Source organism: Styela clava, chromosome 2 (assembly GCF_964204865.1).
Source record: "Styela clava chromosome 2, kaStyClav1.hap1.2, whole genome shotgun sequence".
Taxonomy (NCBI): domain Eukaryota; kingdom Metazoa; phylum Chordata; class Ascidiacea; order Stolidobranchia; family Styelidae; genus Styela; species Styela clava.
The window spans coordinates 12,235,378-12,248,709 of record NC_135251.1 but is presented as its reverse complement, the minus strand read 5'-3'; positions in this window follow the sequence as shown (position 1 = coordinate 12,248,709).

Here is a 13,332-nt window from a genome sequence, read left to right as displayed (position 1 = left end):
CGCCATCCTTCGTCTTGGGGCTATCTTCGCCATCCTTCGTCTTGGGGCTATCTTCGCCATCCTTCGTCTTGGGACTATCTTCGCCATCCTTCGTCTTGGGGCTATCTTCGCCATCCTTCGTCTTGGGACTATCTTCGCCATCCTTTGTCTTGGGGCTATCTTCGCCATCCTTCGTCTTGGGGCTATCTTCGCCATCCTTCGTCTTGGGGCTATCTTCGCCATCCTTCGTCTTGGGGCTATCTTCGCCATCCTTCGTCTTGGGGCTATCTTTGCCACCCTTCGTCTTGGGGCTATCTTCGCCATCCTTCGTCTTGGGGCTATCTTCGCCATCCTTCGTCTTGGGGCTATCTTTGCCACCCTTCGTCTTGGGGCTATCTTCGCCATCCTTCGTCTTGGGGCTATCTTCGCCATCCTTCGTCTTGGGGCTATCTTCGCCATCCTTCGTCTTGGGGCTATCTTCGCCATCCTTCGTCTTGGGGCTATCTTCGCCATCCTTCGTCTTGGGGCTATCTTCGCCATCCTTCGTCTTGGGGCTATCTTCGCCATCCTTCGTCTTGGGGCTATCTTTGCCATCCTTCGTCTTGGGGCTATCTTCGCCATCCTTCGTCTTGGGGCTATCTTCGCCATCCTTCGTCTTGGGGCTATCTTCGCCATCCTTCGTCTTGGGGCTATCTTCGCCATCCTTCGTCTTGGGGCTATCTTCGCCATCCTTCGTCTTAGGGCTATCTTCGCCATCCTTCGTCTTGGGGCTATCTTCGCCATCCTTCGTCTTGGGGCTATCTTCGCCATCCTTCGTCTTGGGGCTATCTTCGCCATCCGTCGTCTTGGGGCTATCTTCGCCATCCTTTGTCTTGGGGCTATCTTTGCCACCCTTCGTCTTGGGACTATCTTCGCCATCCTTCGTCTTGGGGCTATCTTCTCCATCCTTCGTCTTGGGGCTATCTTCGCCATCTTTTGTCTTGGGGCTATCTTCGCCATCCTTCGTCATGGGGCTATCTTTGCCACCCTTCGTCTTGGGGCTATCTTCGCCATCCTTCGTCTTGGGGCTATCTTTGCCACCCTTCGTCTTGGGACTATCTTCGCCATCCTTCGTCTTGGGGCTATCTTCGCCATCCTTCGTCTTGGGGCTATCTTCGCCATCCTTCGTCTTGGGGCTATCTTCGCCATCCTTCGTCTTGGGGCTATCTTCGCCATCCTTCGTCTTGGGGCTATCTTCGCCATCCTTCGTCTTGGGGCTATCTTCGCCATCCTTCGTCTTGGGGCTATCTTCGCCATCCTTCGTCTTGGGGCTATCTTTGCCACCCTTCGTCTTGGGACTATCTTCGCCATCCTTCGTCTTGGGGCTATCTTCGCCATCCTTCGTCTTGAGGCTATCTTCGCCATCCTTCGTCTTGGGGCTATCTTCGCCATCCTTCGTCTTGGGGCTATCTTTGCCACCCTTCGTCTTGGGACTATCTTCGCCATCCTTCGTCTTGGGGCTATCTTCGCCACCCTTCGTCTTGGGACTATCTTCGCCATCCTTCGTCTTGGGGCTATCTTCGCCATCCTTCGTCTTGGGGCTATCTTCGCCATCCTTCGTCTTGGGGCTATTTTTGCCACCCTTCGTCTTGGGGCTATCTTTGCCACCCTTCGTCTTGGGACTATCTTCGCCATCCTTCGTTTTGGGGCTATCTTCGCCATCCTTCGTCTTGGGGCTATCTTCGCCATCCTTCGTCTTAGGGCTATCTTTGCCACCCTTCGTCTTGGGGCTATCTTCGCCATCCTTCGTCTTGGGGCTATCTTTGCCACCCTTCGTCTTGGGACTATCTTCGCCATCCTTCGTCTTGGGGCTATCTTCGCCATCCTTCGTCTTGGGGCTATCTTCGCCATCCTTCGTCTTGGGGCTATCTTCGCCATCTTTCGTCTTGGGGCTATCTTCGCCATCCTTCGTCTTGGGGCTATCTTCGCCATCCTTCGTCTTGGGGCTATCTTCGCCATCCATCGTCTTGGGGCTATCTTCGCCATCCTTTGTCTTGGGGCTATCTTTGCCACCCTTCGTCTTGGGACTATCTTCGCCATCCTTCGTCTTGGGGCTATCTTCGCCATCCTTCGTCTTGGGGCTATCTTCGCCACCCTTCGTCTTGGGGCTATCTTCGCCATCCTTCGTCTTGGGGCTATCTTCGCCATCCTTCGTCTTGGGGCTATCTTCGCCATCCTTCGTCTTGGGGCTATCTTCGCCATCCGTCGTCTTGGGGCTATCTTCGCCATCCGTCGTCTTGGGGCTATCTTCGCCATCCTTTGTCTTGGGGCTATCTTCGCCATCCTTTGTCTTGGGGCTATCTTCGCCATCCTTCGTCTTGGGGCTATCTTCGCCATCCTTCGTCTTGGGGCTATCTTCGCCATCCTTCGTCTTGGGGCTATCTTCGCCATCCGTCGTCTTGGGGCTATCTTCGCCATCTTTCGTCTTAGGACTATCTTCGCCATCCTTCGTCTTAGGACTATCTTCGCCATCCCTCGTCTTGGGGCTATCTTCGCCATCCTTCGTCTTGGGGCTATCTTCGCCATCCTTCGTCTTGGGGCTATCTTCGCCATCCTCCGTCTTGGGGCTATCTTCGCCATCCTTCGTCTTGGGGCTATCTTCGCCATCCTTCGTCTTGGGGCTATCTTCGACATCCTTCGTCTTGGGGCTATCTTCGCCATCCTTCGTCTTGGGGCTATCTTCGCCACCCTTCGTCTTGGGGCTATCTTCGCCATCCTTCGTCTTGGGGCTATCTTTGCCACCCTTCGTCTTGGGGCTATCTTCGCCATCCTTCGTCTTAGGGCTATCTTCGCCATCCTTCGTCTTAGGGCTATCTTCGCCATCCTTCGTCTTGGGGCTATCTTCGCCATCCTTCGTCTTGGGGCTATCTTCGCCATCCTTCGTCTTAGGGCTATCTTCGCCATCCTTCGTCTTGGGGCTATCTTCGCCATCCTTCGTCTTGGGGCTATCTTCGCCATCCTTCGTCTTAGGGCTATCTTCGCCATCCTTCGTCTTGGGGCTATCTTCGCCATCCTTCGTCTTGGGGCTATCTTCGCCATCCTTCGTCTTGGGGCTATCTTCGCCATCCTTCGTCTTAGGGCTATCTTCGCCATCCTTCGTCTTGGGGCTATCTTCGCCATCCTTCGTCTTGGGGCTATCTTCGCCATCCTTCGTATTGGGGCTATCTTCGCCATCCTTCGTCTTAGGGCTATCTTCGCCATCCTTCGTCTTGGGGCTATCTTCGCCATCCTTCGTCCTGGGGCTATCTTCGCCATCCTTCGTCTTGGGACTATCTTCGCCATCCTTCGTCTTGGGGCTATCTTCGCCATCCTTCGTCTTGGGGCTATCTTCGCCATCCTTCGTCTTGGGGCTATCTTCGCCATCCTTCGTCTTGGGGCTATCTTCGCCATCCTTCGTCTTAGGGCTATCTTCGCCATCCTTCGTCTTGGGGCTATCTTCGCCATCCTTCGTCCTGGGGCTATCTTCGCCATCCTTCGTCTTGGGGCTATCTTCGCCATCCTTCTTCTTGGGGCTATCTTCGCCATCCTTCGTCTTGGGGCTATCTTCGCCATCCTTCGTCTTAGGGCTATCTTCGCCACCCTTCGTCTTGGGGCTATCTTTGCCATCCTTCGTCTTGGGGCTATCTTTGCCATCCTTCGTCTTGGGGCTATCTTCGCCATCCTTTGTCTTAGGGCTATCTTCGCCATCCTTCTTCTTGGGGCTATCTTCGCCATCCTTCGTCTTGGGGCTATCTTCGCCATCCTTCGTCTTAGGGCTATCTTCGCCATCCTTCGTCTTGGGACTATCTTCGCCATCCTCCTTCTTAGGGCTATCTTCACCATCCTTCGTCTTGGGGCTATCTTCGCCATCCTTCGTCTTGGGGCTATCTTTGCCACCCTTCGTCTTGGGGCTATCTTCGCCATCCTTTGTCTTGGGGCTATCTTTGCCACCCTCCGTCTTGGGGCTATCTGCGCCATTCTTCGTCTTGGGGCTATCTTCGCCATCCTCCGTCTTGGGGCTATCTTCGCCATCCTTCGTCTTGGGGCTATCTTTGCCACCCTCCGTCTTGGGGCTATCTTCGTCATCCTTCGATTTGGATCTTTCATAATCAGTTGTTTCTTTTAGTTCTTTCAGTTTCCTATTAACCTCAACAATTGCATTCAAAACTTGATAATTTGAATCATCTTCTTCTTGTACATCTATTCAAATAATAAATCCAATTAGTCGTAAACTAACCCAAAACTTCCTATTGCTTCGAATATATTGCACATGTGTTTACATTCCTATATATACATGGTGGTCGCCAGAAAACAGAAAATTTGTCAAACAGTATTTACTTCTTACAAAGAACAATCTTCTCCACGATTTTAAAGTCATATGTTATATTATACTCATAGATTCTCAAAACGTTGTCCGTAGACTTCCGAGCAGTGTCTTAACCTAGAAGTCTAAGCTCGTGCGGCATTTTGAAGATTAACTTGCTCGTTTTCAAATCATCATTTGTAAAAATGAATAGCTGTTTGACAAATTTTCTATTTTCTTAGCTACCACCCTGTACACTTTAGAAAACATCTGTATTTACATTGTTTCTATTCATGATTGCATCCTTTTTGAATTAAGGGCCAAATTGAAAATCATGTGCATTAATACTATATATTTATCGAAGGTTCATATTTAAAAAATTAATTTCAAAATTATTAAAAGAAATATTTTTATCTCTCACCATCACGTTTCCCGAGTTGTGATTTGATTTTCTGCATGGCCATCATCAGTCTTGATTTGGCTGTGACTTCCAAAAGCTTTTCATTGATTGAAACTTTTTGTGTGTCAGCTATTATAATAAACATTTATTTTAATCATGTATTTCAAAGATTAATAATGTGAAGCATGACAATTATGATATATATGAAAAATATAAATACATTTAAAAAAAAAATTCGTTTGTATCATTCACTATTGACCAATAGCATTGAATTCACTCATACTGATAAATTCAGTGCATAGTGCATATTAGTCGATTCATATAGATAATAGACAATCATAAAAATCTGTATATTGTCATACCTTCACTTTTACCTTCAACCTCGTCTAATATCTTGTCTATTTCTTGAGTGTTTTGTATTAATTTCTCAAGCGAAATTATTTCTTGGTATGATATAGCCTGTGCAACTGTAATTTTATCTTGCATTGCATCCGGAGAGTCTAAATCTTTTCCAATGAATTGATCCTTTCTGTAATTCTCAAGAATCATCAGAAGAACATGTTCGAGATTTTTGTCTTTGTTTTCAAATTGCTTCAATGCATCTAAACACAATAAGGCTTAAGGTTAAGGTAGAACAAAGTATTCTTTGTTTCAACCAAAACAAGGCGTTTCTGAGCATAACATTTTAATTCATTGTCTTATTAAATCTAAAATTTGTTGGTTTGTGTTCATCATTTTCAAAAAAAAAATTTTTGAACAAATACTTAAACACAATTTGAAAACATAAAACAGAAAATGACCCACTTGATATGATATGATATCATTTTATCACGGCTAACTACATAACATGTAATTTGAATGCAGTATATATACATACCATCGGCCTCCTTCTCACTTTCAGTTTTTTCCAATGGAACAATTTCTTCCATTGTGCTAACTAGCATCAACTCTTGTCTGTAGAAAATCAATAACCGAACTATGTATGCAAATTCTGGAGTCAGCGGAAGATCACCATTTTCAATGAAATCTAGAATAAAGCCAAGTTTATTATCAAAATCTTTGTGATAATAGAAATAATGCAAATATGTTAACACTACCATTGACGCCTCAACTAGAAAAATTGATATTTTGAGGACTAAAATTTTTCAAAAATGAATCTGCCGAGTACATAATAAAAAAATATGTTCTGTTCAATCGTACAAATTGTACCAGGTTAAGGAAAATGAAGGTTTAGTTGAAAAAGATTATATACCTGCATAAGTAGGCTATACTAATTAATATTTGGAAATCTTTGTGTCCAAAGAATTATGCATTATTCTACATCGAATAACTGATTATTACCTTCATTCCATACACAAGTTTTGCCTCCTATTCCACCTAAAGTCATACCAGCAGAGCATATGCATTTCTCTGACGAAAGATCGCAATCATGACTGCAACCCAATGCGGGCAATCCACATTTTTCTGAATCGACGAAATAAAAGTATGTGTGAATAACTTTGACCAAAAAAATTGACGAAAGTCATTAAAGAAACTATAAAGAAGGTATAATAAAAATACTGGAAATGGCATTAGATTAAGATATCCAAAGAATGTTGAAGACATGAATGTAAATACCATGGTCCATTGATCAGCAGCTCTAACAGAATGAATTTTAATATTACGCATATTCATTTTGCGCTATCTTTGAAAACAAATCTGTTTTTCAGGAATTCAGTCTTTTCCCGGTTATTGTGGACAATAGTATCTGCAGTATATGCAATAGTTTTTACAACAATTTATGTGGTAAAGTTCACTTACTTTCAAATCTTCTTGCATACATCAAAATTCTCATTTTTATCAATATTCGAAATCGATTTAGTTTGTAACGAATTATGTATATGATTCGACGACGTATTACAATTGACCAAGTATACCAAGTTATCCGTCTATTCATCAACAGATCTAAACAATAAAGTCAAACTATCCTAAACAAATGCGGATAAGCATTTAGTGTGTGAATAGAATAGAACCAACATGCCAATCAGTGCATTTCTTTGTATGGTAATCGAACTCCAATTATAAGCATCAGCGTTGGCGTGAAAAACTTCATCTTCAATTAGTTAAACAAAGCTGTGGGATGTTAATTAAAACTTTAATTTGAAAAAAGCTAAAAATTTGGAAAACTATACTATAACTGTTAATATTGCCAAAATGATAAAAATTGATATAGTAAACACATTTTCTGCCTCATGCATTCGCGTGCAAACTGTACTTACACTGTTCCACTTCTTTGTCCATCGGTATATTTGAATCAGTGTACTGCATTTCTTCAAGCAAATCTTTTTTCAGTTTACTTTTTTCTGCGACTGTATACACCACATCTGTTGAATCGTTGTAAGGTGTACAAAATTAATCTTCAAGTGATGAAACATAGTAGTAATATACCCATTTCATAATAGATAAATATGTATTCGGTATTCTAAGGCCCAATAATTAAAGACTACATATTAAAATTATGATAAGTTAAAATGGTTGTAGTTTATCTAAAGTGCTACATTTTAAATTAGAATGCTATGATTTTTTAATCTAGATATTTCTTGGAATATTTGGTATAAGTTCATAACATAATTGATTAGAAAAAAAACAAAGTAAAATTCAATTAACTATTCACCTTCTGCATTATCTAAAGATGTCACTGTCTCCATAATATCATCAGCTACCCCAAAATACTTTGAAATTGTGAATAGTTTTTTTTGTAACTCTCGAATCTTTTCCAAATCTGTAACCAGATAATTTATCTTAGAAATAAGTAAGTGAATGGTTCACGTTACATTTTCATATTTTATTAACTTACCTTCTGGTTTGTCGTCTGATGTCATCATGTCGAGAGCATTTTTTAAAGTAGCTTCAATTTGTTTATCAGTCTCTATTATGATTTCGTATTCTTTTTCTTTGAATATAAATGGTAATATTACATAATTGGGTACTCTCGAAGTATGTGCACCAATATGGCGCATAACCTGAATATAGTATGTGTACCAGGTTAGGGTTATCAGAATGTGCGCCACCTTGGTGCACATACTTCTGAAGCGCCCACAATCGTTATCAAAAAACATATATATATGTGAAATTTCAGAATTTAACAAGATAGAAACACAAGATAATGTCTTGCATCATTCATGAACATACGTTATTAGGTTAAATTGAACAGCAATTTGAAAGCAAGTAGGTATTTAAAACGAACATACCTACCTTTTCGTTAATTTTCGACATATTACAGGGAGAGGCTGGATTTGAAAGTGATAATCGATTTATTTGCTCTAGCAATAGCGATATAAAAATCACATAAAATATTTCTGGTAAATAAAGTTAATTATTTATTTTATACCGTAATAAATGAATGATGTTATTCAACGTACTTGATTTTATATCACAAATTCCTAAGTCGTTTTGCTCTTTTTCTTTGCCAAGAACATTTGAACATTTATGGCTGTTTGTCTTTCTTTTCTTTGCCGCAATTTCTTGATCTCTGATACTTTCAATTAGCTCTGTATGCAAGAGTGCCTTCGTCTGCTCAACCTTAATTTGATTTTCTGTTGAAATTAACAGCAATCATCAGTTAGTTTTATAAATTTTCTATGTTTTTTTATATAGATATATATATTTTCTATACAAACAAAATTAAATAAATCAGTGAAAACAAAACATCCAAATTAACTGAATTTACAAAACCTATTACACATGCATAAACATGTCAAATGTATGAATATAATCAATCTGTAGGTGTCTTTCAGTATGAAAATTTAAAAATATCAAAATTTAAATGCCAAGCTCAGATAATATTGTATGATTACAACGCATTGTTCTGTTGGAGGACATTTGTTGAATTGGTTTAAACTTGCTATGGACCAAACATTAGCATTATTTTGTGGACACTTAAATAAACTAGAAGTGTGCTATGATTCAAATAATTTTTTTAGTCACCGTATTTAATTTTTTCACTTTATTTAATGTTATAAACATCTTTCTCCTAAAAATCGTATGTACCTTTATCATCACCATCATCTTTCTTCTTGTCTCCAAATTCATCGTTATCACCATAATCTTTCTCTTTGCCATCGTAATTATCTTTATCATCCTTCTCACCACCATCATCTTTCTCTTTGCCATCGTATTTATCTTTATCATCTTTCTCATCACCATCATCTTTCTCTATGCCATCGTATTTATCTTTATCATTTTTCTCATCACCATCATCTTTCTCTTTGCCATCGTTTTTATCTTTATCATCTTTCTCATCATCATCACCTTTCTCTTTGCCATCGTATTTATCTTTATCATCTTTTTCATCACCATTATCTTGCTCTTTGCCATCGTATTTATCTTTCTCATCTTCATCTTCCTCTTTGTCTTTAGCGTTACCCCCTTCCACAACTTCTTCTAAATAATCTACAGCTACAGAATCTTCCTTTTGATCACTTTTCTCTATATTCCAAAGATCTAAAAACGAATAATTTACAGTATAAAAGCACTTTCTACAATGGCTTATAAATATATTCTTATATAATTGTAAAAATGCCATAAAACCAGGTTATGCTGGCAAGCACGATAAAAAACATACTCTCTATAACTTTGTCTTCCTTTTTGGAAGTGTCGTCCTTCTTTTCTACATCTTTTTCTTGTTCCGTCACTATTTCTTCTTCAACATTTTTCTTTTCATTTTGTTCGTCCTTCTGTTCGATGTTTTTTTCGTCTGTCTTGTCAATTTGATCATGACTGATTTCTTCTAGAATATTTTCTACTTTCGTTTCCGTTTCTTTTTTCTTCTCCATGCTCCACAATCCCGAGTTATCTTATCATAATATAGTCAGTAAATATTAACACTTCGTAATATCTTTCCTCAAAATATTTCATAAACTTTAATAAAAGTTAATCTGGCACAGTAATTATTAGCATATATAATTGATAGATCAGTATTGAATAAGTTACCTAATGATGTATTTTATACCTGAATTTTCTCTCGGCGTTTCTATGATTTCCACATCTTCCTCTTCAATTTCCAATACTACAAAAGAAACAATGTTTTTGTATTTAAGACAAGTTTTCTGAATACAACATTCTGTGTTGTCTTTAACATTATTGAACATATAGAACAATAATGAATAAAATTACATAATAATGTATTACATACCTGAATTTTCTTTTGGCGTTTTTTTGATTTCCAAAAGTTCTTCCTTAATTTCCAATTCTTCAAAAAATACAATAATTTTGTATTTAGACAAATTTTCTGGATATAACGTTTTGTGTTGTCTTAAATAACATTATTTCCAATATATTTAAAATCTGGTGCCGCACATATTCCGATTTCACCGCATTAGCAATACAATGAAATATGATGAACTATGAGTACGTTAAAGTTCACTATAGCTGTCATTATTTTGCAGTCTCAGTTATTTGTTGATGATAAGAAATTTAACGAACTATTTATTTCGAATCATTATTCACATTAAGCGATTTTTATCAAATGACACCATCATACCTTTCTTGTTTACTGGAGTTGCAACCTCCAACTTAAAGACAGGCGCTGGTGTTTCAGTTGTTTTGGGAGCAATCTCAAGTTCAATATTATTTTCTTTTTCGTTATCATTTTCCCTTTTCAAGCTTGAATCATCTAATAAAAGCCCACGGTTTATGCTTTGTCATTAGACCATTTGACACGAACGAAGCATAGCATGATTGTGTAATTGAATAACTTCCATTTACACAGCCACAAAGAATTACGAAGTTTTGATATAAAAGCACATCAGGAAATCCAGGATTAAACAATTCTTTCAGTGTGAAATAAATATAAAACTAACATATATACTCAACACTAGGACGAGGCCTTGCTAACGAGGCGTTGCTAATTCTAACAGTAAAAAAGGGAATTCTACATACGCTACATAACTCGGTAAAACATGTAATATTTATAGTATACACCATCAGACAAAGAAACATAGAACACAGTTTGTCAAACAAAATGACTAAACAACTAATAATATTGACAATAAAAAAGGATGCGAGGCTGGCTCTAAAGCAATGTGAAAATCGAATAAATCACCTTCGTCAGATTCTGGAATTTCATCCAGTGATTTTGTCACAGAATGCTTTGATTCTTCAGCCATTTTGCTTATCTTGATGACATTCCTCATAATTTTAAAACTAGATGAAGTATCCTCAATTGGCACTAAAATGATGATAAGTATAAAAAAAAAAATTCGAGTGATTTATTAAACGTTTGATATGGTAAATGCAATTGAAGCGAAACCTTGATTTTATTTTGGAAATGCGATCTACATATAGTGTACAGAAAATGGCAAGAAACACTGAACCATACGATACAGTACCTCAGAAATTAAATACCAGCGAAAAAGTAAATTAAATAAACTAGTTTTATCACTGTTCGATGTAAATTCAATAACAGTGTTAAATGTGCCCAATAAATAAAAAACTCTATGCTATTAGGAGGGATATAAAAGAATACATTAGCAATGAAGATCAATTAGCATATAGTCTTCCTGACTCTAAGAAGATCTAAAATAAGTGGTTTACAAATATTTCCGCTCAGCAACCTAATAATATAAAAACTGAACACGAAGTTGACCTAAATAAAACAAAAAATTAAAATAAAAAATTGTTCCATACTTTCTGTGATTTGTTCCTTCATTTTTTGCAATGTTCTGTCTACTTTCGACTCCGCAATGTATGTAAACAATTTTGCGACATTGACTGAATCATCTTTTTCCTCATCGTCTGCAGAATTTTAGATGAAACAATAATATTAGATTGATATACCTAGCAATATTTACAGAGTAATAATCCAAACGATTTATTAACTTTACCATCGGTACTTTTTATCATTGTCAAAAGTTCATCAAAAGTCTTCGATTTATCCATTATTTTCTTAACCGCCACTGCTTCTTGCAAAGTTTGTGCCGTTGTCACAACATCTTTGTCGTCTGTAATTCCACTGCTCGCTCTATCAAGTTCTTTACTAACAATAGCACGAACAATATTATCAGGCTTTATGCCCTGTTTTTCAGCAGATTTCAAAACATCTAAAATAATGATTTTTACAATTTTTCAGTATTTTTAGCAATATTTTTACGTAATTTTTTCTATTAATTCAGTTGATGATGAATATTTACGCAATCATATATTCAAGAGGTAAGCTCACAAAGTTACATACCTTCGACTGCCTTTTCTTGATCAGATATTTTTTCCGGAATATTTTTTTTCAGATTTTGAAGTTCAATTTTTTCTTGCTGATAAAGAAGTACAGCGTGTACAACATCGGTGGGAAGAGAAGAGAGATCAGTACCAGATGGTTCTGAAATTAATTTTGTTTGTCTTTATGTTATTGTTATGCTATCTTGTTTCATTCCAAAGCGACCAAAATAAAATTGATTGATTTGACATGAAAGGCAGGTGTAAGAATACTGAATTCGTGTGTGGATAAGCAAATATACTAAATTTGCTACACAATCCAAGAAATCTTGAAGTTTCAAATTTGTGAAATGTCACAAGATACATAATAGCTCACCTTCTGGTACTATGCATGTTGACTTATCATTAGATAAAACCATCCCACCAAAACAGATGCAAACTTGTAGAAATTTATCACAATCATGAGAACATTTCAATTCCTTCAATCCACATTTTTCTTCAATAAAAATTGAGTGTTTTAAATATCTTTCTTTGGTAATTGAATAAAAGGGTTAAGGTTAGAAAAATAAGAAGGTATGGCAATTTGGAAATTGTAATCGAATTTTGAACCTCCAGAAGTATGCGCACCAAGATGGCGCACAACCTGAACATAGTATGTGTGTACCGTTAAAGATTCAGGTTGTGCGACATCTTGGTGCGCGTACTTCTGGAGCACCCGAATTTTGTTATAATGTAATATTATATTATTATACCTCTTTATCCAAAAAAAAATTTGCACCACATTCGCATAATACTTACTCTCCGAATTCTTGGAATTTTTCTGAAGTTTATCTTTGAATGCAGTTTTCAATTCTTCAAGATTTTCCTGTTTAGAAGCAATTGTTCGACGTTGAAGAACAACGGATACAGTTTTTATAGAAGCATCTATATTCTTTGCAAGCTCTGAAATAAGAGAATGTATAAACAGAGAACAAAGGTTAGGAAAATTCTTTCGTTTTTCGCAATATGAGCGGAAACCCATAGCTACGCTACCTAAATGCTGATCAGTGCTTTTTGTTAAATGTAAATTATATATAATACTGAGTCACCCCGAGAGTAAAATGTCTTTTGATAATCTGATTTTGCAGCTAACACTGGCTTTTATTCAATTTAAATCCGGGGCCATTTTCAATAAAAATATGAGCATTACATTTGCATTACGAAATGACAAGCAAACTCATGGGAATATTCGGTTTCATACTTTTTCATTCTATTACAATTACCTTTTGCTGCTTCATCTTCAATACCATATTTTTCTTTCTCTGCTTTTATTTGCTCCACAATGTTTTCTTTTATTTGTTTTTTCTCCATCTCTGTGAGTTCTTTTTCTCCTATTAGTATACAACATTTTAGGAAATTTAATGATTTAATGCAATGCAATGTCTAACCTTCGCTGAAGTCGGAG